This window comes from Lutra lutra, chromosome 16 (assembly GCF_902655055.1).
Source record: "Lutra lutra chromosome 16, mLutLut1.2, whole genome shotgun sequence".
NCBI lineage: Eukaryota > Metazoa > Chordata > Mammalia > Carnivora > Mustelidae > Lutra > Lutra lutra.
In genome coordinates, this window is record NC_062293.1 from 54379224 (window position 1) to 54406443 (window position 27220).

The following is a 27220-nucleotide window of genomic DNA, read 5'->3' on the forward strand; positions in this document are numbered from 1 at the left end:
GGCAGAGGTGATTTATTTCTCTGCACTTTGTAAATAGGAATGCAAGGACTAGGAATGTGAGGGGTGAATTTGTATAGCAAAAGGTGCCAACGATTTAATGGGAAGGGGGGAAGAAAGGTCTTGAAGGCAGTTTGGGATGGAGCCTCTTTGGGGCTGAAAAGAGGCTGTTTCGGTGGGGGAAATGTTCGTTTGAGTTACCCAGTTCAAAAATCAGTGTTGAGGGTCTGGTGAATGAATGAGTAAATGAATAGGTGTATAGAAGTCGCTCTTTGCAGAGAGAAGGAAGTGTTGCGGAAAACATAACGGGCCTGGGAATGAGAATGGGTGGTGTCTAGGCTTGGGGATGGCATGTCCTCATTTTGTGACATAGACCAAACCCTTGACCATCCTTAACCCTCCACTTTCTTTTTTTTTTTTTTTAAGATTTTATTTATTTATTTGACAGACAGAGATCACAAGTAGGCAAAGAGGCAGGCAGAGACAGGGAAGAGGAAGCTGGCTCCCCACGGAACAGAGAGCCCGATGCGGGGCTCGATCCCAGGACCCTGGGATCATGACCTGAGCCAAAGGCAGAGGCTTTAACCCACTGAACCACCCAGGAGCCCCAACCCTCCATTTTCTTAACCACAGAAGAAAGCAATGTATCCTGACTGTATCTCGGGGTAGTGGTTCAGCTCAAACAAGATCATGTATGTGGAAGCCCGGGGTCAACTGCAAAGCCAAATTCAAGCATGACGGGATGTGATGTAGGCGGACGGTGCCATCCTGTGGCTGTGGGAAGTTCTGAGCCAGATGACTGCAGAGAGCAAAGAGCTCAGGGTACAGAAAACACTGGAAATTCTGCTCACCACATACGCCAAGGGGACTCTGGACACTGCCACAGGCAGTGTTAGGTTCAAATAATGGTGGACCCTAGATCAAGTTTAAGGAGATGTTAATGAAGCGGTTTTCTTGCTGTTTGTTGTTGTTTATTTTATTTTGTTGATTGATTTGAGAGCGAGAAAGAGCACAGGAGCAGAGGGGAGCAGCAGAGGGAGAGGGGGAAGCAGACTCCCTGCTGAGCAGGGACCCAGTGAGCGGCTCAAGCCCAGGACCCTGGGACCAGGACCTGAGCTGAAGGCAGCGGCTTAACCCACTGAGCCCCCCAGGCACCCCAGTGAATCATTTTAATAATGAAATGTGAGAAATCCTAACTTGGCAGGTAGCAAGTGTGCATCTGAATTGTAAGAACTGTGGATGGATATTGGAGAGAGAATTCTCAGGCTATTACTAAATTTCCCCTTGTTTCCCTTGTTGTGTTTTGTTTCTTTTTTTTTTTTTCCTGACTCCTGATAAAGTTCTGTTGTGCCTTTTTTTTTTCCTGACAGACATCTTGGTTGTATTTGAGAATTTACCCAAGGATACAAGAAGCATTGTTTTTTTCATCTATCCTAATCAAATCTTTATTGTTTTTTGTTTTTTTTTTAAATTAACATATAGTGTATTATTAGCCCCAGGGGTACAGGTCTGTGAATTGCCAGGTTTTCACACTTCACAGCACTCACAGTAGCACATACCATCCCCAATGTAACCAAACCCCCCCCTCCTTACCAAGAAGCATTTTTTTTTTTTTTTTAAGAAAAATGTCTTAGTTTGGGCGCCTGTAAGTAGGGCCTGAGACAAGGATTTGGGTGCAGGTCATTTGTCTGGGACGTGAATCTGGGCGGCTCCATGAGGATGTGTGGGGATCATGCCTGGGAAGGAAGACAAGTACTTGACCCAGGCCTCCACCTTCCTGGGGCCCTTTTATAGACTGTGTCAAAGGTGCCTCAAAATTGTCCCTTCAGGAAGCAAGGAGGCGGGGCTATTTTGTTACCAACAGCCATCTGTCCCTGCTTCAGTGACTCTCCTAAGAACTCAGTCCCTGGTGCTTCTGGTCAACAGCAGCACAGACTAAGAACACTCCAGAGCCAGACAAAACCCACAGGCAGAAAGAGGCAAGGTCTTAAGGAAGGTGCCAATGGAGGTGTGGTTATGGGCAGAGCGGGCCAAGGTCTATGAGCGGGGCAGAAGGGAGTGTAACACACAAAGAAGCCATCTGGGGGAAATAGCCTTAAAACTATCAGTGGTTTGGAGAACCGTGTAACAACACCTGACCCCATCTATGACTTTAATGGTTCCATAGAAGGTGGAACCTAGAACAGGAAGCTGGGATTTAAAATACTCAGTGGGGGAGGTTTTCTTCGCTTTCAGCCCAGGATATCCTATGTCAGTCAGAATGACCTGGAGGGTATCTATTAAAAATCAACATTCCTGGCCCCACCCCAGGCTTCACCACAAACCCCTAAAAAATACTATGCTCTTCCGTCGGCTCCCCCGAAAACCTCCAGCAGCTTCGCAATCCCTTGGAGTACCAGCAAATCAGTGGAAGACAGTGTTCGCGAGGAGGTAGAATCTCAGGGACTTAACCTTAGCAGGGATGCTGGCCAAGGATGCCACAGTCTCCAGATGGCCCCGAGCACCTTCCACCAGACAGGTAATGATGCCCAGAGACTCTCTTCACACAGTACCTTCAGTCTTAGCATGTCCCTCTTGGGGGTCTGCCTTCCTACCTCTGCCTACTTCAGGTCCCAAACTTGCCCCATGTATGTGCTGGTTCCTTCATCCATCTCCCCTGGTTCCAGGGGAGAAATCATAGAAATAACCCATGGGAAAGGATCTAGCACCTGATGAAGCCCAACACCTGTGATGGGAGGCACCTGGGAGCCTAGAACTCTTTAGACTGGACGCGTGTCTTCCCGGGTCCACCCTCCTGTCCAACAGGGGCTAAATAAAGGTTTGGGGACTAAATGAATGAGTCTCTGTGCACTCTCTGTGTTTTCTGTCTCATTCTTTCTTCCTCTCCCCACTCTCCACCTCCCCTCCCCCACTTCTACAACATTCCTCCTGTTTTCAGACTCCCTTTCCCCCCCTCATTCTTCTTTTTATGGTTATAATATAGAATTAAGTGATACACTGATGTGTTATTCTCATTTAACGTAATTTTATCTTTCCTTAATTTACAAAGTACGTAAGACATTTACAAAGACATTTACAAAGTATATAAGACATTTACAAAGCATATAAGACATTTACAAAGACATTTACAAAGTATATAAGACATTTACAAAGCATATAAGACATTTACAAAGACATTTACAAAGTATATAAGACATTTCATTTCTCTGGAGCTAGTCTACTTTGACATGTTAGCTCCAAAGTGTTTTCTTTTTAATATATGGAGTTCTCCATATATTTTCCCCCAGTCATTGGACATGAGTAGGAAAAAAAGAAACTTTTCTGACTCTACGACTATGTGAACTCACACACATCAGGATGTCTCAGGGGTGGAACCAACCTGGGTTTCAGGTCAAGGAACATGAACTCTTGGTCCACCGACCTGCTTTTGTTTTTTGTCATTCACTCTAATTTCACATTTAACTGAAGATGATTAATTCAAGAGATCCGATTGAAGGGATTTTTGTTCAAATCCAGAAGAAACCAACGTTGCTTTTAAATTATGTGGGGAGGCAGTGGAGAGGACATAAGGATCAAGCTTTATTCCATATTACAAGCTTAATCTCCTCTGATAGAGACCCCGCACCATGAGGGGAGAATTATCCCTGAAATCACGTGATACCGCTGGCCTGGAGTTTGATTTAAAGAATGGGACATCATTTTAGAGACGTCTGTTTATAGCCCTTTTTACATAAAAGTCCATAAATTAGGTAGGAGGAAAAGAGGGATCTGGGTGGGGGCACAAAGGGTGAGCAGCGATGTCTTAAAGGATCAAGGCCTGAATCGTTGATGATTTACGGCTCATAAAACAAGAGAAGAACAGAGCAGGGAGGGTTTCAAAGGCTCTGCTAGCCCCATGCCTGTGATGTGAGGCAGCTCGGAGCCCAGGCACTGTGCAGACTACACTGGCTTCTTGCAAGTCTCTCCCCCCTGTTCAAGGGAGTGCTCCGTGGGTGTCCCTATTTTAGAGATGGGAAAATGGAGGCTTGTGGAACCAACTACCTGCAGGAGGTCTCCCGGGCTTTAAATTTACAGGCTAAATCCAGAACTTAGAACCACCGGTGGCTTCATAGTGCATTTATTAGGAGCAGTAGAGAGCCTTCCCTAGAAACCAGGAGCAGAAGATCAGAAGTCATGGGAGGTGATGTGGCCCTTTGAATGGGGAGGTGGATTTCCCTGGAACATCTAGAACTTCCTCTCCACCTCTCCAGACCTCAATGGGGGAAAGACACTGCAGATCCCATCTATGTGCCTTCCTGCCTCCTGTGCAAAGTCAGGGGACAGGACTGGGAAGGGGTAGGGGAGGCCTTACTGGACAAACAGCTATTACATGTTCGTGACGGTAGGCCAGAGAACGCAGGGGACAGATTCCTGGCCAGAAGCTTATCTCTCTTCTCAAGCATCAGGGGAAATGGGAAGGGCATGGTGGTGTAGGAGCAAGTGAACTCGTTTCAATACCTGCCCCCAGCAATTCAAGTCAGCCCTCAAAGCCACACTGAGGACACACACTCGTGCAAGCTTGTACTCACTGCTCAAACATCCAGGACATTTAAAACAGGGGAACAGAGAGACATAAAACAGCAATATGGAACCGAGTTCCCAGGCCACACTGCCCTCCATGACGTGTTGCACAAAGTAGAAAAAGTAACCCTGGCAGGAGCCTGGCTTGCTGGGTGATATTCTCCCGAGGCATCTTCGTCCATGAACATAGTCGATGGCAAAGTTCACGGGGTGTCAAGAAGAGTGCGGGATGAATTCTAACCCCGACTCACATCTCTGATGGCACCTTAAAGTAAGCCAGTCACCTGGCCTCGCTCTTCTCATCTTCTGTCTGTCTGTCCCTGTTTCTCAGGGGGAAACTGTCTGAAATATGTCCTTGCCAGAGGTCAAGCCAGCCATTGGTCTGTCATTCTTAATATGGCCTAGACCCTCACTGCATGCAGCAGGGGGTGGAGGGTGAGCTGGGCCCAATGAAGAGGGAGAGGGGGGTTTTCTAACTTTGGGGAGGTGTCCTATTTCCTGTTCTGCTTTACCATGAAATCCTCCAGTGTTTATCTGGGCTGGCAGCTAAGGTCAGCACACATACCTATGTGTCCACACCAGTGGACTGAGAAAGCCTACACAACTTGAAGTGAATCAGTCACTTCTTCATTCAACAAACCTGTTTGGGATCCCTGATACATAAGCAGTGTGGTGGTAGGTACCATGGGAGGAAGAGATGAAGACATTGTCTTTGGTTCTAGAGCTGACCTCAGGCTTCGTGGGACCCTAGTGTGTGCCACAGAGAATTCCCATATACTTTTTTTTTTAAAGATTTTATTTATTTGACAGAGAGAGAGAGAGAGCACATAAGCAAGGGGAAACAGCAATCAGAAGGAGAGGGAGAAGCAGGCTTCCCCTGAGTAGGGAGCCTGACATGGGATTCAATCCCAAGACCCTGAGATTATGACCTGAGCCAAAGACAGATGCTTACGGGACTGAGCCACCAGGGCACCCCCAAGAATTCCCATATCCTAAACCCCAGTGCACTGCCTTTCCTAGCACAAACCACAGCCTAAAATCCAAGGATTCCCCAGAGCCCCAAGAGATCCCTGACAGTCAATCTGTAGGGCAGCTCTGGCCTTCACCCTTGGTGAAGACTTCTTGGCCAGCCCACTTCCCGACCCATTAATAATACCTCTGTCATGAGATAGAAGATGTCCTGGCAGTGTGGAGGGACTAGATGGGTGTGGAAGGATGTGGGAAGGTTTTCTACCAAACATCAAGAACTTGTCCAAGCCAAAAATAAGAAGGACGCTTCAGGGGCCTTTGCTCTGATGTGGCGGCGTGTGTCTTCCGACAGGGATTGATGTTATTTTTCCCCCCAATTAAAGTCAGCGGCATCTCAGGAGCTTCCTCCCTTTTTCCCTCTTGAGAAAAGCTGGGTGTTGTTCAAATCAAACACACGAAGGATGGGGACACCAGGGAGACGCCAAGAAAGCATGAGTCCCTGTCCAGGGGCCAGCTGGCAGGTGCTCCAGCTTCTGAAGCCACCCTGGGTCTCCTTGGGCTCTGGTTCTCTCCCGTGCCCTCGGCTGCTCAGGTGAGCGACCTGAGCTGCTCCCTACCTCCTCCTACCAAGAATCCCGAGAACAAGTCCGCTCCCTACATGGAGGCCAGTTCAAGGGCAAGAAGGGGGCAAGTGTGGGCAATCATTCCCAAGACTGCCAGACTCGTCCTTTCTGTAGGCGATCTAAGCCGCAGGGTCAAAGTTGCGCCAAAGGGAAATCAATGATCACGTGGTACCATGCGTGCCCTCCCCCCATCCTAAATTCCCCAAAGCAATCCCAGCATGAGTGTGCCCCTGCGCATGCGCATAAGCACCCACACAGGTGCCTTGGGGCGCTTTATGAGTTCCTGGCTGTCCTTTAAGGGGAAGAGTGGGTGCCATCTGATTCTTGGTCAACGCCCGGTGGTTTGTAAATAAGACACGCTGGCTTGAAAGAGAAAGCCCGTGAGACAGGAGAGGCGAGGGGCTTGAGGCCGCAGATGCAGACGCTGGGACCAGTACTGCCTCCCCGGCTTCCCTCCAGGACACCTCTCCTCCCCTGAGCAGCTCTGAGAAGCGCTCCGACCTGGCATCGAGCCCGGGGTCTGCGCGGTGCTGCGGGAGGGCTTGGGATGGTATTCTCCTGGGTCCCTTCCAACTCCAGTGTTTTACGAGTCAGTGATTACCTAGTATTTATAAAACCAACAGAGTCTTTTGTGCGCGCGAAAAGAAACAGGCCTCTGCCTCAACCATTCCACCGCTAGGAATTTATTCCTAAAAAGAGAATCTCACGTGTGTGCAAAGCTAGGGGTATCAGAATGTTCACCGCAGTGTTATTTATGGCAGCGAAGAACTGGAAAACCTCAGTATCCAGCAGGAAAAGACTGGTTAACTCAGCATTTCCCAAAGCGTGTTCTGTGACATGAATAGGTATGATGGGGGGGGGGGGGGGTTGGATAAAAAGGAAAAAGGTTTCCACATTCCGTGGTCAGACTTTAAAGAAACATCACTTTAAATAAAGAACAAAGTCAAAAAGATTGCTTTAATGTGGAATTTCACTGGCCTTTTATGCAGTATATATTAAACACCCAATAAAATCTGTTAAATGATTAAACAAAATATATGTATAGTCGGGGGGAAAAAGTTCTTTGCTTCATTTTTTTTTTTTAAGTCATGAAGCATCGTGCTTATCAGTCTGGTTTTCCTTAATAGAACCTAAAGAATAGAGGGTATTTATTTCCATCTTTATTTATTTTCAGCCTTTTTTCCAGGAAAAGACTTAAGAGTGCTTGAGCAGAATTACACCTTATAAAGTTCCTGGATGTTGAGGGATCCTGCCTCCGGCACTGCCTAAATACAGGACCCTAGGCTAGAATAAGAGGTGAGTAATTGAATATATTGTCTGTGTACCTGTCCAAAAAGCCCCTTCTGTTTCCTATAAAAAATGATTAGTTCAGAATGGAAATATACATTTGTTTGGAATCCCAGATCTCAGAGTCTTCAGCTAGCACCTCCTGACACTGAACTTTTCACAGGCAATATGTCCATTCTAAATAAGAATTTATTTATGACTTACGAGCCTTCCTTCCTAGGCTCTTCTCCAGAACCGTGTTCCTGGTGAGCCGGGCTGGACCCCATATGAGTTAGAAAGACTTCTTTGTGTTCCTCGCCCAAGTCATAATCTAAAAGTAAACAGAATATAGGGCAGAATCAAGAGTTTATAAACATCTTAACAGGCTGGAGTGTAAGACCCAAAGCAAAAAATGTTGTTGGCCACAGTAATGCTAATTAACATTTATTGAGTGCTTAGGGAATGGCAGCATTGTTCCAAGTGGCTTTATGTGGATTAATTCATAATTCTTACAATAGCACCACAAGGTAAATGCCATAGTTATCCCCTTTTTTACACTTCAGGAAAACCAAGGAACACAGAGGTGAAGGAACTTACTCAAGCACACACAGCTAATGATGGAACTGAGACTTAGACCCAGCACTCTGTCTACAGTATCTATGCACTGACCCAGTGCTTGATGCTGTCTAACTAACTAACTAACCCTGGCCTGGTAATCTTAAAAACTGTTCTCTACAAATATAGCAAGTGTATGGTACAAATAGATGAGTTTTTATAAAGTGAGCATACCTGATTATCTACCACTCAGATCCCAAAAGAGAACCTTAGCTACCACAGTCAAGAAACCTGCCTGATTATTCCTCTCTGATAATCACGATTTTGATCACCATAAATTAGTTTTTCCTGTTTTTGAACTTTATATAAATGAAATCATAACATATATGCTCGTTTTGGTCAGTCTTTTCATCCACTCACAATGCTCATCCACATTGCCCTTCCTTTCTCTCTCAAGGAGAGGAAATGTTTTTGTCCAGCCCATGAGCCAAGAATGATTTTTATATTTTGAATGGTTGGAAAAGGATTCTAAAAGAATAATATTTTGTGACATGAAACTTGTCTGAAATGAGTATTTCAGTGTTCATAAATAAAGTTCTAGAAACATGGTCATGCTCTTTCACTTATGGGTTGTCTGTGGCTACTTTCACACTACCACAGTGGACATAAGTAGTTGTGACAGACACAATATGGCTAGCCAAACCCAAAATATTTACTGTCTGACTCTGTACCGAAAACGTTTATGGAAACTTGATGCACAATATGTGTGTCCCCAAAATTTGTGTGTTGAAATCCTAATGCCCAATGTGATAGAATTAGGAGGTGGAGCCTTTGGGAGGGGGCGAGGTCATGAGAGTGGAGTCCTTGTGAATGGGATTAGTGCCTTTAAGGAAGAGGCCCCCTAGTTCCTCCCACCGTGTGAGGCTACGCTGGAAACTTGGATAGCTAGGAAGTGAAACCTCACCAAAGACCAAATCTTCTAGCACCATGACCCTGGACTTTCCAGACTCCAGATCCATGAGAAATGAACTTCTGTTTACAAGCTACCTATCTGTAGTATTTTCTATAGCAGCCTGAATGCACCAAGACACCTGTTGTACAATGTTTCATGGTATGAATGAACTATCATTTATTATGTCCTCAAGTGTTGATAGGCATTTGGGGTGTTTCTAATTGGGGACTACAATAAACAGTGATGTCATGTTCTACACTCTTGTACATGGCTTTTGGTGCACACATGTACACATTTCTATTGGTTTACGTAAATATGGATATGCTAGGTAAGTGAGTATACATTAAATTTCATTAGGTACTATCAAAGTGTTTTCCAAGGTGAGTGGCCCAACCTACACTGTCACCAGTAATGCAAGTGGCAACTTTGTTATAAATGAGATGACTTATAATCACATGAATCTGTTTCTGAACCCTCCATTCCATTTCATTGATCAACGTGCCTATCCTTATATTAGCAAACCACAGTCTTAGTTACTTAATTACCATAGCCTTCATAATGTTTAATGATCTGTTCTCTTTCTGATCTTGGCTATTCTTAGCCCTTTGCATTTCCACATCAATTTTAGAATCAGCTTCCACAAAAATAAGATCTGTGGGATTTTGGTGGGGATTGCATTGAATATAGAGATTGGTTTCAGGAAAACAAGATATAGTAACAACATTGAATCTTCCAATCCATGAACATGGTATTTCCTTCCATTTACTGTCAGTAATTATGTGTCATCCTCAAGGTAGAAGTCTTGAATATCTTTCTCTGGGCATTTCTTAGGTATTTGATGTTTTGATATTCTTTTGAACCACGCCTCTCCTTGAATTCTCTAAATTCCAAACCTCTCTGATAATCATTTTGACCTTTCACACCGTAAATTAATCTTGCCTGTTTTTGAACTTCTTATAGGTAACAAAACAAAATTGTTTTATAGGTAACAATATAGGTAACAACACTCACAGATACAATGGTGAGCGGAAGAAAGCCAAACCAAAAAGACCGTACACTTATATAAAGTCAAAGCAGTTCTCCTCATTGGCCCCTGAGCACCCTGAAAACATCCTTCTATACATCTTATCAGTCCCTCTCTTCTGAGATGTCCTCCTTGCTTTCCCCATCTACTAGGATTCCCATTATATTTCAAATTCAGAAAAAAAAATGCCATTGTTTTGTTGAAATCCTCACGGACCTCCCCAACACTGCAATAATACCCCACAATTAGTGGGGTAATAGCCCTCAGTTAGTGACCCCTATTATCTGTGTTGCTTATTTACTAATTATTGATCCTTTGCTCTTCGGCCTCTTTTGGGAATAAATCAACACAAAAATTTTGATGTCTCCCCAAAAGTGCACATTCACTGAAGATAGATATAAATTATCTCTCCCTTTTAGCATTCTACAAGTATTTTCAGAGTAATGTGTTCAGAAGGACCTTAATGCTAGCTCCTTATTTGATTGAATCCCAAATTCATTTCCCTGCACATAGTTTCACTGGAGATTGATGCAAAACCATTACTCATTTCCTATTCTTTCTGTAGTTGATTCATGAATTGTACACATAATAATTCATGGGTTTAAAGTCTTCTAATGCTTTAGAGCTAAGCTTTTCAGTGAATTAAAAGAAACATATTTTCTGTTTTCTTCTTTCTTTCTTTTTGATGAAAGATGTAGGCAACTAGTGTAAAAAGAGATTTTTTAAAAAACCACTTTATCATTTAGCCTTTTTTTAGCTTATAAAGTCCCATTGAATGATGCCATGAAGTTATAGAAGATGCAAATCCGTTATCCATAATTTGCAGTTGTTGACATGCAACACCCCCTTGTGTGTATTAATAAATCAGTTTTCAAAATGTCAAGTAGCACTTTTTTTTTTTGGCTTACAAATGGCAGTAGTGGCCTGTATGACCCAAATAATTTGTTTCCTCAATTGGGAAAGCCTTAGATGTAGCCAGGCAAGTTTAAAAAAGAGAAAAGCAGAAATACAGAGAGGAGGAAGAGGGAAATGGTCAGATTGTGATTGGAACCTATTTTACTCCCGCATTGGCTTCCATGAATTGGGATTAGGCCAAATGATGGGGGCGGGAGAGAAATTAGAAAGATAGAGCTTTTGACAAAGGGGATTTTGCAGAGAGTCAATCCACAGATCATTTGGGGCTTGTGTTTTGTTTTAAAAACATCACACCACAACAACCAGCCTGATCCCTCAATATGCTCCCAGCAGCTGGCTCTGAGAGATAAGGCAGAAGTACTTCACAGTCTAATACTAATCATTTGAGCATTTCGAGTTAGGTTGGACCATACTTTTTTTCCTCTCTCATAATGTTTACTTTTAAGTTCAAAGCAGGAACTTGTTATATATATGAAAAGAACCTCTTAAGTCTAAAATACAAAACAGAGAGAGGGAAACAAGGATGCAGCACCAGGCAGGGGGTAGGATTTGGAGAAGACTGACGTCTCTCTCCAACAGAACCTGGTCATTAACGTTGGAATTCTTATAAAAATCCAGACTCTCCCAGCTGATAACCACATGAGCGGGGAGGATGTTACCAGGGCTGCCAGACCTCTGGGCTGGGGAAGGAAAGTTCAAAGACTAGCCATGTCCCAGGATGTTCTAGGATGTCACAAAGAGGAGGACCCAAGGGAGACAGGACACATTTTGAATCATCATGATCAGCTTTTTTCCTGTGCCAGTCCTCCAGCTCATAAGTTCCCTTCAGCAAGTAATCCTGTAATTCTGCATACTCTGTGCATCATTTCCTTGGACCACTGAGAAAACAAAACAAAACTGTAGTCTACGCTAGAAACGCTCATTACTGATTAGTTTCCTTTTCCTAAAACCATGTCTTCCCAATCTTGTTCATGTCATAGGTATCGCATATTTTCCTTCGTGTGCATTAGACTGGGTATAATTCAATGACTTCAAGCTACAAATTCCCATCTTTGAATGAGGTTAACATGCAAGTAATGGTTGGTCATCTTTCCCACAATTCCAGCTTTTTCTTCCAAATCCCATTCACCTATTCCAAACCCACATGGGATCAGAGGGTGAAAAAAATCTCACCAGCTAATCCACTTTACTGACACACAGATAAAACATCATGACTCTACATCTTTGCCATGTTTTGTCCTAGAGTTCTAAAGAGTTTTAACTCCTATCTCTACTTGTTATGCTCCTGGTTGTTATTCAAGAACTGTATCGTTATTGTCTTCTTAGTGAAAATTTCCCTAGAATTCCTAGGAAGAAAAATCTTTCTCCTTTGTTCTCCTGGGCCTTCTCCATATGCCACAATTATGATACTTGGCAAATAATTTAATAATTACAAATCTATTCAACATCCACTCCTACCAGATGGTTAACACAACAGAAGAAAAACTTTTTTCAGGGACATCAGTACATCCATAATTTCTAGGGGTAGTTGGCACGTGGCAGATATACAGTACAACATTGGATAAATGGATGGGTGGATAGATGGAAGGATCCATGCTTAAATGGAACTAGAGGAGGATGGTTTGTTGGTTTTCCATTGTGAGTAGGAAATAGAGTGTGATTCCTTTTTTTTTTTTTAACATTTGCTGATGGTGTTCAAGCATTCCCCCTATTCTATTCCTTTTCTGCCCCACACCTGGTCACCATGATAAGAATGCCTGGGGCTTTCTCTTTTGGTGTTGATAAGAAGAACAAACCATGCACAGGAACTCCTTACCTCCTAACCACCATAGAATCTCCACACCAGTCCCCTTTCCTGCTTCCTACAGCCATTTTTTTTAAAGATTTTATTTATTTATTTATTTATTTATTTGAGAGAGAGAAAGAGAGAGAGAGAGAGATCACAATTAGGCAGAGAGGCAGGCAGAGAGAGGGAGGGAAGCAGGCTCCCCGCTGAGCAGAGAGCCCGATGCGGGGCTTGATCCCAGGACCCTGAGATCATGACCTGAGCCGAAGGCAGAGGCCCAACCCAGTGAGCCACCCAGGCGCCCCTCTCCAGCCATTTTTGGACCTGCTTAGGAATTATCCTGAAAGCTCCATTACATGTGACATCATTGTCCTTTTGGTGCATGTGACATCATTAGTTTTGACATCCGAACTGAATTTTGGGTGGGGGTCCACCCTGTCTCTAAGGGCTGGCTCTAACACACTATCACAAATTACCACCAACCGAGTGACTTAAAACTCAGCTTTATTATTATCGTAGAGTTTTGCAGGTCAGAAGTCCAACATGGGCCTCACTGGTTGGGCTACATCCCTTTCTGAAGGCTGGGGGAGAGAACCCATTTACTTGTGTTCCCCAGTTTCTAGAGGTTGCCTGGATTCCTTGGCTCTCAGCCTCTCTTCCACCTTCTAGGCCACCAGCAGGGCATTTCTCTGACCCTCTCCTTCTGCCACAACTGAGGAAGGAAGGTTTTTCTTTTTCAAAGACTCATCTGATGAGGGTGGGCTCACCCCCAATAATTAGATAACCTTCTAATTAGAACGATAATCTTCTAATCTCAATGTTTGTACCCTGAATCATATCAACAAACTTTATTTTGTCATGTAACCCAATATTCACAGGTTCTGGGGATTAAGGTATGGACCTCTTGGGGTTGGGGGTATGCATTACTCTGCCCACCACCATAAGCTAGAAAATACCCACATGAAAACTTAGTCATTTGCTGTAGCATGAGGTTGATCTTTATAAAAACAAAGCAGAAGTGAAACTGGGAGAATCCAGGTCAACAATAACAAAAGCTCAAAGAAACAGAACCAATGGTGTAGATAGAGAGAAAGAGATTTATTATGAGAAATTATGGGGCTCATGCGATTATGAAGGCTGAGAAGTCCCACAGTCTGTTGTCTGCAAGCTGGATACCCAGGAAAGCTGGTATGTAATTCCATCCAAGTCCAAAGGCCTGGGGACCCTTAGGAGCTGATGGTGGAAATCCCAGTCCAAGGGTAGGAGATGACCCTCAACAGATTGGTTGATGCCCACCCACATTGTGGAGGGCAGTCTTTTTTACTCAGTCCACCAACTCAAATACTAATCTCTCCTGGAAGCTTCCAGAAATAATGGTTAGCCAAATCTCTGTGCATGCCAGGAGCCAAGCTGACACTAAAATTAACCATCACAGGGAGCATGAGGGAGTCGGGTTTTTATGATAGTGTTACTTTTCATTGAGCATAATAGGTCACTCCTCAGCCTCTGTGTCCTGTCTCTGACATGTAATGTGAGAAAGTGGGAGGCGTTAGGACCCAGTCTTACTTGGAAAATTGTTGAGAAGTGCTTGCATCAAACCAACACCACTGACTTCAGGAGCATCCTGAGGGAGAGGTGGGGAGCCAAGCCAAAGCACCTGCAAATCTGGGCCATCAGATTCCTACTTGGTGGCAAGCATGGTGGCTTGCCAGTAAGTAAGCATGGTCTCTGTTCACCTCAGCAGATCCAAGAATTAGATAATCTAACATGCCAGTTTTACAAAAACACAGATTCACAAGGTTAAGTCAACTGTCCAAGGCTACTCATTTACTCAGTGATAATTCTGAGATACAAACCAAGCCCCCGACTCCAAAGATGGGACTTTCCTCTCCACTACCCTGACATTAGACGACATTTCAAGCTCTCCACAGTGCTGGAGAGTGATAAAAAGGGTCTGATCCCCAAGTCTCCAATGGAATGTGTTGCAAAGTGGACCTCACAAAGAGACAGGAAATCAGGGGCACCTGGGTGGCTCAGTGGGTTAAAGCCTCTGCCTTCAGCTCAGGTCATGATCCTGGGGTCCTGGGATCGAGCCCCACATCGGACTTTGCTCCGCAGGGAGCTTGCTTCCTCCTCTCTCTCTCTGCCTGCCTCTCTGCCTACTTGTGATCTCTGTCTGTCAAATAAATAAATAAAATCTTTAAAAAAAAGAGAGAGAGAGAGAGACAGGAAATCAAGGTTCTGCTTCTTGCTGTCATTCTTATTTATAGGGCTTTGAGTTGTATTTGTTTTCTGGAGGTGAGGCCCCAGAACATTGGCACTTCATTTATTTCAAAGGAGAAGGCCAAGTTAGACAGAGTATTTTAGTTCCTTTCTGCTCTAGGATTCGCTTTCCAAAATCAGATGTCTGCTATATACCAGAGGCCCTAGATAGTGTCCTTTTAATTGTGCAGTCTACTTGTAGAACTTACAAAAAAAAGAAAGAAAAAGAAAAAAAATTTGAGAACAAATCTTCACAGGAGCTCACTTTCTCTGGTTCAGTAACAACCAGGAGGTCAACATGCTATGGAAGAACGAACACTGAATCATAAGCCAAGACTCCTCCTCTCTGTCACTCATTAGCTGTGAGCCCTTTGGCAAATCACTTAGACTCTCTGTGCCTCCATTGCCTCATCTGTAATATGGGCACAATATTTGCTGTACCTCTTTTTAATATAAATTAGAGTATCCTTATCAGTGTGGTAAGAAGTCCACCCAGCCTAGAAACTTGCTGCTGGTTAAGAGTCTGGGAAGAGAGAAGGACAAGGATGGGATGGGAAGTGGAGAGGTTACACAGATTCAAAAAAAAGTTAATATTCACCTTTGTATCCTGACACAGCAATTTCTTTCAGTTCTATATTTTGTCCCCAGTCTTTTCCCAGCCAAAGCTATGTTTACTTTATTTTTATTTTATTTTATTTTATTTTTGCTTTGCTCCTGTAAATATCATGACGATGGATAGTAACAAAGCATGATTTTTCCCCTTCCCTACTCTTCCCTACATGAAACCCTCCAAGATCTTTAAGTTGTAAAAACTCACGAAACCCTCCGTGATCTTTGAGTCATAAAGAGCTATACAAAAGTAAGTCATTGACATTATTATGATGATTGCTATTATTTCCATGATTATTACCACCTTTGTGATCCTTATTGGATTTTGAACAACGTGATAGGGTAGAAGGCAGGCTGAGCCAGGCACCAAGAAGCCAACCTTGACAGTAATTTATTGGGTGATTGTGGACACATCAGCTGACCCCTCTCTGCCAAACGTTCTCCACATCCAAGTGGTGAGTCCGACCATGTGACATCCCGGAACCCCTTTTAGTCTCTAAAATATTAGTCTGCAGCATCGAATCTTTACTTTCCACACACGAGGTGGCCCACCTCAAGCGCTGGTTCTCGATCTTGTGGCCTGAATGCATTTTCTGTCCTGGTTATTTTTAGCTCTGGTGGTCTTTTTGATGTGTTTGCCTCTGCAGAAGCACATGTTAGCGGCAGCTGCTCTGTCCCAGGCCTGGTTGCCTGATTAAAAGAATATATCTAGCAAGCGCAGATCTCTATAACCACTGTTTTGTTGCACTGAATGCTTGTGTTAGAAAAGCAGATGGGGGGGTGCCTCGGGTGGCTCAGTGGGTTAAAGCCTCTGCCTTCGGCTCAGGTCGTGATCCCAGGGTTCTGGGATCGAGCCCCAAATCCCGCTCTCTGCTCAGCAGGGAACCTGTCTCCCCCTCTCTCTGCCTGCCTTTTTTTTTTTTTTTTTTTTGCCACAAGGTTGTGTTTTATTTTCATGAAACGTACAAATAATTTGCTATAATATCCCAGGGCAAACCGGAGAATTTGGCAGTCCGATTGGGTGGGGGGTCCCCTCAGAGACCCGCAGGCCGGTGGCGTCGGCACGGAGTGCCCGGGTTCACAGTGCAGCTTGTCGCTCGTGTCCATCTTGCAGGTGGCTCTTCTTCCTCCACATCACGACTGGGGTGTCTCGAAGATGACGGGGACGGGGAATCCTCCAGGTTCTTAGGAAATTTCACTCCTAAATTTCACTGCCTCCTTGTGACCTCTCTCTCTGTCAAATAAATAAATAAAATCTTTAAAAAAGAAAAAAGAAAAAGAAAAGCAGATGGGGGGGCACCTGAGTGGCTCAGTGGGTTAAAGCCTCTGCCTTTGGCTCGGGTCATGATCCCAGGGTTATGGGATCGAGCCCTGCATCGGGCTCTCTGCTCAGTGGGGAGCCTGCTTCCTCCTCTCTCTCTGGCTGCCTCTCTGCCTCCTTGTGATTTCTGTCTGTCAAATAAATAAATAAATCTTTAAAAAAAAAAAAAGAAGAAAAGCAGATGGGATCACTCCCAGGGAGTCTGTCCAGGGAGCATCAGCATAATATACAAGAACAAAGGGCATCTCGGTGGCTCATTCATCTAAATATCTGACTCTTAATTTCAGCTCAGGTCATGATCTCAGGGTTGTGAGATCGAGCCCCACATGGGGTTCCTCACTCGGTGGGGATTCGGCTTGAGATTCTCTCCCACTGCCCCTCCCCCTGCTTGGTCTCTCTCTCTCTCTCTCTCTCTCTCTCTCTAATAAGTAAGTAAATAAATAAATCTTTAAATAATATGCAAGCAAGGGAGCTAGAGTTTGAGCCCTGTCCCCTCTGGTATCGCTTAGGAGATTGCAATTTTACACAGAATGATACAACCTCACCCACTTCCCAACATCTCACTTAATCTCACCTGAGCCATTTGATGGGCTCAATTCCATTATTTAGGGGTTTTGCTGTGTTGCCCACAAATACAAGGAGCCTAAAATCTGCCTTCAAACTCAGCCCAAGTAAAAATGTCTTCTAGGGTAGGGTCCTGTGGTTCAGCCTTAGAGACAACCTCTCCGATTCATGCTAATCGTTGTTTTTCATCTTTTGGACCCAGGTGCTCAGCGAGGTTCAACTAGTTTTAATTATACTATTCAAGCTACAGTTTTCTGTCTGCGTGGAGAGACTTGGAACACTTAGCTCAAAGACCTCACTCAAACTCAGTGAATGAGTTAAGCAAGGGGTCAGTTAAGAAACGCTAGAACTGGGTGAAGGTGGTCAAGAGGTACGAGTATCCAGTTGTCAGATGAATAGATTCTGGGCATGTAACGTACAACATGATGGCCGTACTTAACGAGATCGTATCGTGCATTTGGAAGACTCTAGGACAACAGATCTTCCTGTTGGGTCCTCCAATAATGGGTCCATGGTCAAAGGAGTGAGACTGATACAAAGCGAAGGTCAAGCAAAGGTTTATTTTGCGCCAAGCATCAAGAATCAAACCGACCAGCCGGGGCTGTGCCTCCTACAGAGAGGGTGACCCCTCCCTGCCTCACAGACTAACTTTTATAGAGCAAAGGCCATGTGGTTGGGCCTGGCCACACACAGGTGGCCAATGAGATTGTAATACACAGAGAAAGCTGCACAGTCATGCTAGGTCCCACATGGGTGGCCAATTGAATTACAATTCACTCCATAGTAGCTATTTGAGCTAGCCTATCACCTTAGTCAGAATTGGCGCCCAAAAGGCGGGGCACTAGGGAGACAGTATGCATGTTTTACTGATTGGATGTCTCCACCTGACCCAACTCATCCCTGCATTTGGGCTGTTATCTCCACCTGACCTGACCCACCCTTGTATTTGGGCTTTGTTACCTGGGACTGGTTTCCGGGACTTGCTTTTAAGTAAGTTCCCCTGGGGGGTGGGGTATAGGGTCAGTTTAAGTTTTACTGCATAAACAACAAAATGGCTGTTCAACCGAGGTGGGGCCGCTCTGGCTGAATAGGCCCTTACATTTCCAGTTCTCATCTTAAGGGCAAAAGAATTGGTAGCTGTGAGGCAACGATGTTAACGTACCATAATGATCATTTCACAATATGCTCATATCAAGTCATTGTGTCTCATGCCTTAACACTTACACAGTATTGTAGGTCAACAGGATCTCAATTAAATGGGGGGAGGGGCAGAAAATAAATAAATAAATAAATTCAAATGTTAAAAAAAAAAAAAGAATCCCTCAAAGATACCTTAGAGTTGGGGTGCCTGGGGGTGCCTGGGTGGCTCAGTGGGTTAAAGCCTCTGCCTTGGGCTTGGGTCATGATCTCAGGGTCCTGGGACCAGTGGGTCTGGGAATGGGCTCTGCATCGGGCTTTCAATTCGGCAGGGAGTCTGCTTCCCCCCTCTCTCTACTTGCCTCTCTGCCCCTCCCCCTGTTCTTCCTTGGTCTTTCTCTTAAGAAAGAAAAAAGATACATTAGAATTGTTGAATGTCAGTGATTCCTTGATAGAACTAGTTAATCCCAGCAGGAGAAGGAATGGGTCCAGTCTGGAATCACAGTCCTAGAGAATGTGGTTTTATCTATATTCGATTGTGTTTTATCTGTATGGAGGTCATGCCCATTCCCAAGTGCTCCCAGTGCCATCAAACAACCAAGGAGGGGCTCTGAGGGTAACAGCCTTGCCCCAGGCATATTTAGGCAACAATTGCTATCTGCTTGAAGTTCTGGTTACTTTTTGAAGCAGTGACAATCTGGGGAACTCTTGCCTCCTCCAGTTTTCTACTTTCCATCCATGTCCCACAAGATCTCAGTGCACTCTGGTGATAGTTCTATTCCAAACACCACATGGGCTTTTGGAAGAATAGGCTAAAGTTTCAGAACGGGGTCCATCTCGAGCTCTTCCTAGGCTCCCAATCAGGAATTCTGGATGTTAAGTCCTGAGGATTAAGCTCCTCGATCTCGGGAGCCGGGCAATAACACTGGAATTTTTAAGAGACTTACTCGGTACAGAATGCTTTGCACAGATGTAAGCACTGATCGACTTCACATGTTAATGATCCAACTTGCCACTTCTGTTTGCTTGAATCTTCTCAAGATGCCTCCAGTTTCAGTTCCAAGGGGACGGGATTGCCTACAGCTTGGCACACGAGCAGCCCAGCGCCTGGGACAGCTCCGGGTACAGCTAGCTTCTTGGTGATGTTAACCAGAGTTGGCTGCTGGGATCTTAGAGGCTCAAAAGGAATTTTAAAAAATTGTGCTTGAGCCCAGAAGAAAGCCCATAAAATCATTTCCTTGTGTCTGTGGGTTCCACCCATTAATGGCCTGCCAGACCCAAATACCTGGGAAGAAAACAGGGTACAGAGAGAAGAAAGAAGGAGAAACTGACACTGGTGGGCAAATGAGTCAATCCCCCAATTCTGGATCCACCAGCAAATAATTGAGGCCAAGGGGGTGCATCTCTCCTGTGTATATCATTCATGTATGACTTTAGGGAGAAAGCTACATAATCTTCTATTGCACTAGCTAACATTCCTCATCAGCATTATAAGAAACCCACCCAGCCTGGAAACCTGCTGCTGAGTGAGGATCTGGGAGGAAAGAAAGACAAGGTGGAAAGAGAAGAGAGGAAGGACGGAGCTAATTCAAAGACAATGAATATCTCCTTTGCCTCCACCCAAAAGCAGTCTACGCTTTCAGTCCCTCATTCCGTCCCCAGTCTTTTCCTAGTGAAAGCTATATTTACTGCCTTTATCTTTGTTTGGCTCCAGTAAATATCATGACAATGACTATTAACAAGGCACCATCATTTCCCTTCTTTACTCTCCCAACCTCATTAAATTATCCAGGAAAAGCTCTATTTTGTAGCCAACCTTACTTCAAATTGACATTAATCACGAAGCCCACCTCCTCTCAGTTTGCCTTCCCCGGACAACCCACCACCAGGCAAGTCAAGCAATCAGCTCCAGGGTGCCTCTGTGCCTTTGCATGGCTGTTCCCACCACTCGCATGCCTGTCCTTTCTTACCTAACTGGTCTCCTGACTCCCCAGGGCTCGCTCCTGCCATCTCTACAGTCTGTCTCCTTCCCATCCCTCAAGGGGCTGGCAAGGCTCCTTGCTTCCTTCACAAGCCTCGTTCTCCCATGGTCTTATAACATGTGTATATTGTTCTCACAGAATGCTCCTTCACATCTTGTTTTCTCAGCTATGAACGACTCAAGGGCAAGGTCCCCGTCTTATTCACCTTTTTTATTACTAGCAACCAGTAAATGATGGTCGTATGACAGATCTTTCACGGAAGGAAGCCTAGCTCTCTTCTTTATCCCATCATAAACTCTGCCTCTCGTTCTTTGCTCTCAGTGAGGACAGATAGTCCATACGTAACGGATGGGAGGAGTTGGGTTAATGGGCAACACTACAACATAATGCATGTGTGTGGTTCTGGGAGCGGGGGTGTGATACATGGAGTGTAGATGCAATTATCTTCCATCGTCTGTTCATTTATCTGTCTCTTCCCTCTTCATCACATAACCAACACCATGTCCAAAACGACTCCAGTAAGATTTGAGGCACATGAAGGGCGTCAATGCATGCTCAGCCAATGATCGGTAAATGAATTAACTGAATTGATGGAATAAATTAATAAAAGCAATATGTTCGGGGGCAAGTTCACAAGACGTTGAGGTGATTGTCTGCGATTGTCTTCATGGCGTTTGTGCTGAATGGGGCACAAAAGGTTAATAAATGTTAGTCATCCTCACCGTCATCATCATCACCAATGTCGTCATCAAGAGTAACTGGTATTTCTATTTAGGATGGATCTATTACTATGAAAGGCTGATGCCCATCATTATGGTGGATATTTAAGGTTCTGGGAGTTCCAGCCAACTGCAATCAGACAAGTACTAATAATAGGCAGTATGTGCCAGGTCCTGGGGTATGTGCTCTACAAGCAACATTTTGTTTAATCCTCAGAAGATTCTTATAAAATAGGTATCATTATTCCTTTTTATAACTGAAGAACCTGAGCCTCGGAAATTGGGTAAATTGCAGAAGATTTGGGCGAGTAGGTGGTATAGTTGGAATTGACCCCAGGTCTGTCTGTCTGAAATGGCCATGCTTTTCTAGCATTATACTACATCGATCTATATGCCAAGAAAAAGAAGAAAACGTTCTAAATATTGACACCCATTTCTTGCAAATAAATGATCTCTTCGCAAAGCCCAAGCTCTCCAACCTACGTGAGATAACATAATAAAACAACGAGTAAAAGCTGATTATGAAATAAGTGCTCAAAAATTTTGCCTTGCCCGTAGATTCCCCAATATTTTGTTCAAAAATGAAATGGTATTTCAAGGTCTCATTCGCAGGGCACCTGGCTGGCTCTGTCAGAAGAGTGTGTAACTCTTGATCTCAGGGTTGTGAGTTCAAGCCCCACGCTGGGTGTAGAGATTATTAAAAAATAATAATAATAAGTAAAGATCTCATTTGGAACAACAATAAAAGGATTAAAATATCACATCATGTGCCCCAGTCCAGAAGATGTGCTTTCTTGGGTGGCTCCCAGCCCAACTCACCCCGGCCCCAGCCCCAGAAACCAGGGTTTCTTCTTTGTCTTGAGGATGAAAGTTTAACCGTGATTTTGGCAAAGAGGGAGTGAAACTCATAAGTAATATTCAGGGCCTATATCAAGAAGACAGGTGAAAAACTTTACTGGGAGATATATAATAATGAGAATACGTTAAGAGACCTGCCCTGTTTCAGGATAAGAAGATTTAATATCGATTAAAAAAATCAATTTTTTGAAAATTTAGCTTTACCTTAATGATGCCAGTAAAAACCCAGCAGGACTCCTTTTTCCAAACCTCACAAAATGGCTTTAACATTCATATGGGAGAACATACACAGTAGAGAAGCCAAAAACATTTTGGAAAAGAAGAGTCACAAGGAGGACTTACCACACAAATATTAACATGTAATATATAGCACAATAATTAAAGCAATATGTTCCTGGCACCAAATTAGGAGGACAGAGTAATAAAATGGAGTAGAAGTGTAATAGCAGACCCAAGTGTGTGTGTATGTATACACATAGGTAATATTTGATAAAGGCAAAATTTATCCATAAAAAAAAAAAATTCAAGAAATGGTTTGAGGAAACTGGCTAACCCATTTAGAAAGTAAATGTAAATACCAAACTCACACACGCTACACCCTAGATAAATTCCAGATGTGCTAAAATTTTAGGTGTCTTACAAAAGTAAACTATAAAACACAGTAAGCATTTCTATGTCATTTTTAGCAGACCAGAGCCCAAGCGTTGTACCAGGGGCAGAAATCTAAAAGAAAACAACAACAAAACAAACAAATAAACAAAAAAACCCAGAGACTTGACTAAATACAATTTTGCAATGTTTGTAAGTAGAAGAAAAAAAAATCAAAGACCAAATGACAAACCCAAACAAGCTCTTTTAAGTTATACGGTAGAAGCTTCATTCCTCCACATGTAAAGATCTTATGTGAATCAATTAGAAAGGGATGAACATGACAGAGAAAAGCTCAGGAAAAGCAAGGCGCAGAAGAAACACAAACCTGGGTGCCTGGGTGTCTCAGTCGGTTAAGCTTTTGCCTTTGGCTCAGGTCATGTTCTCAGGGTCCTGGGATCGAGCCCAGCATGGGGCTCCCTGCTCAGCGGGTAGCCTGCCTCTCCCCCTTGCTTGTGCTCTCTCTCTCAAATAAATAAAATCTTGGAAGGAAGGAAGGAAGGAAGGAAGGAAGGAAGGAAGGAAGGAAGGAAGGAAGGGAGGAAACGAAGGAAGGAAGGAAAGGAAAGGAAGGAAAAAAGACACACAGTTGTCAACCCTACAAGACATCTGAGAAATGCATCGAAAAACATCTTTAAGGGGGTGCCTGGGTGGCTCAGTCATTGAGCGTCTGCCTTCAGCTCAGGTCATGATCCCCGTGTCCTGGATTGGAACCCCGCACCAGGCTCCCTACTCAGTGGAGAGCTTACTTCTCCCTCTCCCATTCCCCCTGCTTGTGTTCCCTCTCTTGCTGTGTCTCTGTCAAATAAATAAATACAATCTTTAAAAAAGAAAAGCATCTTTGAGAGAATGCTGCTTCAGCCATCAAAGGGGCAGTGATTTCCTGAACCGTTGGTTAGATTTGAGTACAAGGCACTTATTTCTGGACATTAATTTTGTTACAGGTATGGAAAAACCCTGAAAATAATAGTGACCTGCTCTGGAAATAAAAATAAGGACGTTAACCATACATGCAAATAAACTTTCAGCTTTTAGAAAGTTTATGGAATCATTGTTATGGTCATGACAAGCTAGAAATAGCTCGAATTTCGAACTTTAGAGAAATGATTTTATTTTATTTCTTTTTTTCTTTTTTTAGAGAAATGGTTTTAAAAAGTGGTTGTGCATTTACACCATGAAATACCATACGGATATATGAATGGATAAAGAAGATCCAGTATATTTGTATACAGAAAGAGAGAGAGAGACTATATAAAAATATTAATATCTTTTAATTTATATTTTATTTATTATATTTATATTCAATTATAGATAATATATAAAAGATATTTATTTATATATGGTGGAATTATATATATTATAAATAACATATTATCTATAATATTATATTTATAGATAGGTAGATCTATATATATAATATTATTGATAGATATATCTATATATTATATATTACATAATAATATATAATGGCAATATATTTTATCATGTATTAATACATATTTATGAATATATCATTATCAGTACATTTGTGTATTATATTAATAATCATTAATTTTATACTTACATTATTAATAATATGTTTATTATTAATAATAGTTATTATAACATCAATTGTAATGATATAATTATAAATATGTATATGCTATAATAACTACAATAATTAATAGTTATTAATAATATCATATAAGTGTATTATCATATAATCATATCATTATCATATAATCTTATATCATATCATATCATATAATCATATGTTATCATATAAGTATATTACTGATAATATATTATAAATAACATATCATAAATAATATATATAATTAATATATGTAATATATATTTTATGACACATAAGACATTCAAGGTCAGTGAGACGAGATGATATCGTCCATATCTGCCAGGGAGGACAGCCCCGTGCAGCTTTTATGTGAAATGTGGCCAGTGCTACTGAGAAATGGAATCTTTAATTTTAATCACTTTAACTAATTCTTTTTTTAAAGACTTTATTTATTTGTCAGAGAGAGAGCACAAGCAGGGGGAGGGGCAGAGGGAGAAGCAGATGCCCTGCTGAGCAGGAACCCCCATGCGGGACTCGATCCCAAGACCCTGGGATCAGGACCTAAGCCAAAGGCAGAGGCTTAACCGACTGAGCCCCCGGGCGCCCCCTAATTATTTTAATTAATTCTAATTTGAACAACCACATGGGGCTATTGGCAGTCACAGAGGACCGTTTGGATCTGGAGTTTGATCCTGTTTTTATCTCCACGTGGCCATGTGTTGGTAACAGTGGAAAGATGTCTACCCGAGTGTAAGCAGTGCTTACCCCCGAGGACTGGGACCAGAGGTGTTTTCTTTGTTTAAATATGTTTAAATTCGTTTTAATAGTGGAAGAGGAGTTCTTGGACAATTAGGAACGCGAAGTGCTGTGAACTGCTCAGAAACACTTCTGTGTGTGGGGAGAGTGGTGACAACTCGGGGCCCCTCACTCGGGTCCCTGATGGCTTTGCCTGGCCACCCAGACAGAGGTGTGCTTAATTGGGGGGGTCCCAAGCTGTCCCCGAGGACCACTCCAGATGTCACGGCCCCATCTCCCTGCACACCCAACATCGCTGCTCCCAGGGTCACGGCCCCGGGCTTCTGTCAGTGTGCCTTTGCCAACCGTTTCCTGAATTGATGGGAGGAGGGTGAGAGGAGCCCGCGTGGATGATGGGATGGGAGGAGGCCTGGTTTTAATAGAAGCCATGCAGACGTTGTGGGATCCGCGGTGCTGCTCCCATTCTGCGAGGCTTATCTCATCCACGGTCAGAGCTTTTCATCACATCACGGGCCCCAATCCAGGGAGATTTGCTTCTCATTATGGCTCCCAGCCCAGCTCCCCATCCCCGGGAGCAGGCCCCGGCATGCCTCCAGGATAAAAGATTATCCAAGCTGCTGGGCGTTGGGTGTACTTCAGAACACTCCGGTATTGAGAGAGTGAGAGCGAGAGGAGTTCTGCCAGATGCCCAAACATGGGGCTCCCCCACAACTCTTGGGGGCCATCACGGAACACTCCTTTTGTCTTCACGTGTCTCTGCTTCCTCCCAAGAACAGCACAGAATAATCAGGCATGAACACCACCCTCTTCTCCCTCTTCTCTCTCTTCATTGATCAGTCCCAGGGAGGACCCAGCATCCTTCTCAAGGCATCCAGAATTGACACATCAAAAGAGAGCCGTCTGGCCCCCAGAAACAAATGTTTGTTGTCAGTGATCGCGGAGCGCCTGTTGAAGCCAGAGTCTGTATTTTTGGATATGTGAGAGCAAAAAGCAGCGATTGCTTGTAGCCGTGGACTGCTTGACAGTTTCTAGAGCAATCTGGTGTCTATCTGCAAATCCCAATGACCCTATGAAATAGGCATAAGGGCCCCGATTCTAGGTTTTTTTCCCCCATATGGCACCATTGCTCCGCCAGGCAGGCAGCGGAAAATCCCAAAGAGAGCCAAGGCTGTCCACACCAGAGAACATACCAGCGGAGTGGTGAAGTTTTGGTCATCCTCTGGCCTTGGGCTCAAAACTTGGTCTCACAGCTTCCTAATGAGGTGACCTTAAGAAATTTCTCAGCCTCTGTAAATATCAGTTACCCCAGCTATAAAACATGGATAGTAGAATCATCTCCCTTGTGGAGTTGTGAAAGTCAATCACATTACCCGCTACCTGGTCTACAGTGGCACTCAGGAAACTGAAGCTCTCCTCCTTAATCCAGTGTTTACCTATGCCTAGGAGGACAACCCCAGGAAAATGGCCCGTCTTCCATTATAGGGAGAGGATCTTTGTACCTTGACCCACCCAGCCAATTGCATAAAAGACTGATAAACCAATCAGAAGAGGAGGACTGGAATTTGACCAAAGATGAAGAAGGAAGTTGTTGCAAAGCTATTTTTTGGGTTCCTGTTGAGGTGGATGGATTGGTCTATGGCCTTGGGGAGATCCAGAGGGAGGTGGGTGAGCAGCCTTAAGCGAGAGTAATTTTTAATCTTACAGTGATGAAGTTTCTAGAAATACTTTGTGATAGAAAGTAGAGAGCATTTATATCCTAGTTATTGTTTGATCGCATTCCCCATTATTTCTACAATCGGCTGGGGAGTTTGTGGCTGGGAGATGCCACTCTCTGCCACCAAAGGCTCCTGGAATGCCAAGAAGGCAAGAATCTGACCCCTGTCTGCTTGGTGCATTTCTCAGGGCTGTGTCTCCATCAGGCAGCCTTCAGGGATGATGTACCATGCCCCCCTAGCTGGGGAGCAGACCTGTTTACCACTTGTTAGAAAAACAGTCCCCCAAGCTCAGGATTCCTCTCCTTTAATGCAACCCACTGTTTGTGAAAGCATTATTCTAGCTCATGAGCATCAACCCCCATGAGACATGGGACCCCCGGGGACCTGCGGAAGCATGGAGCTCTAATAAATGCTTTTGTCTCTGACCCAGACCCACCCGCCTCTGAC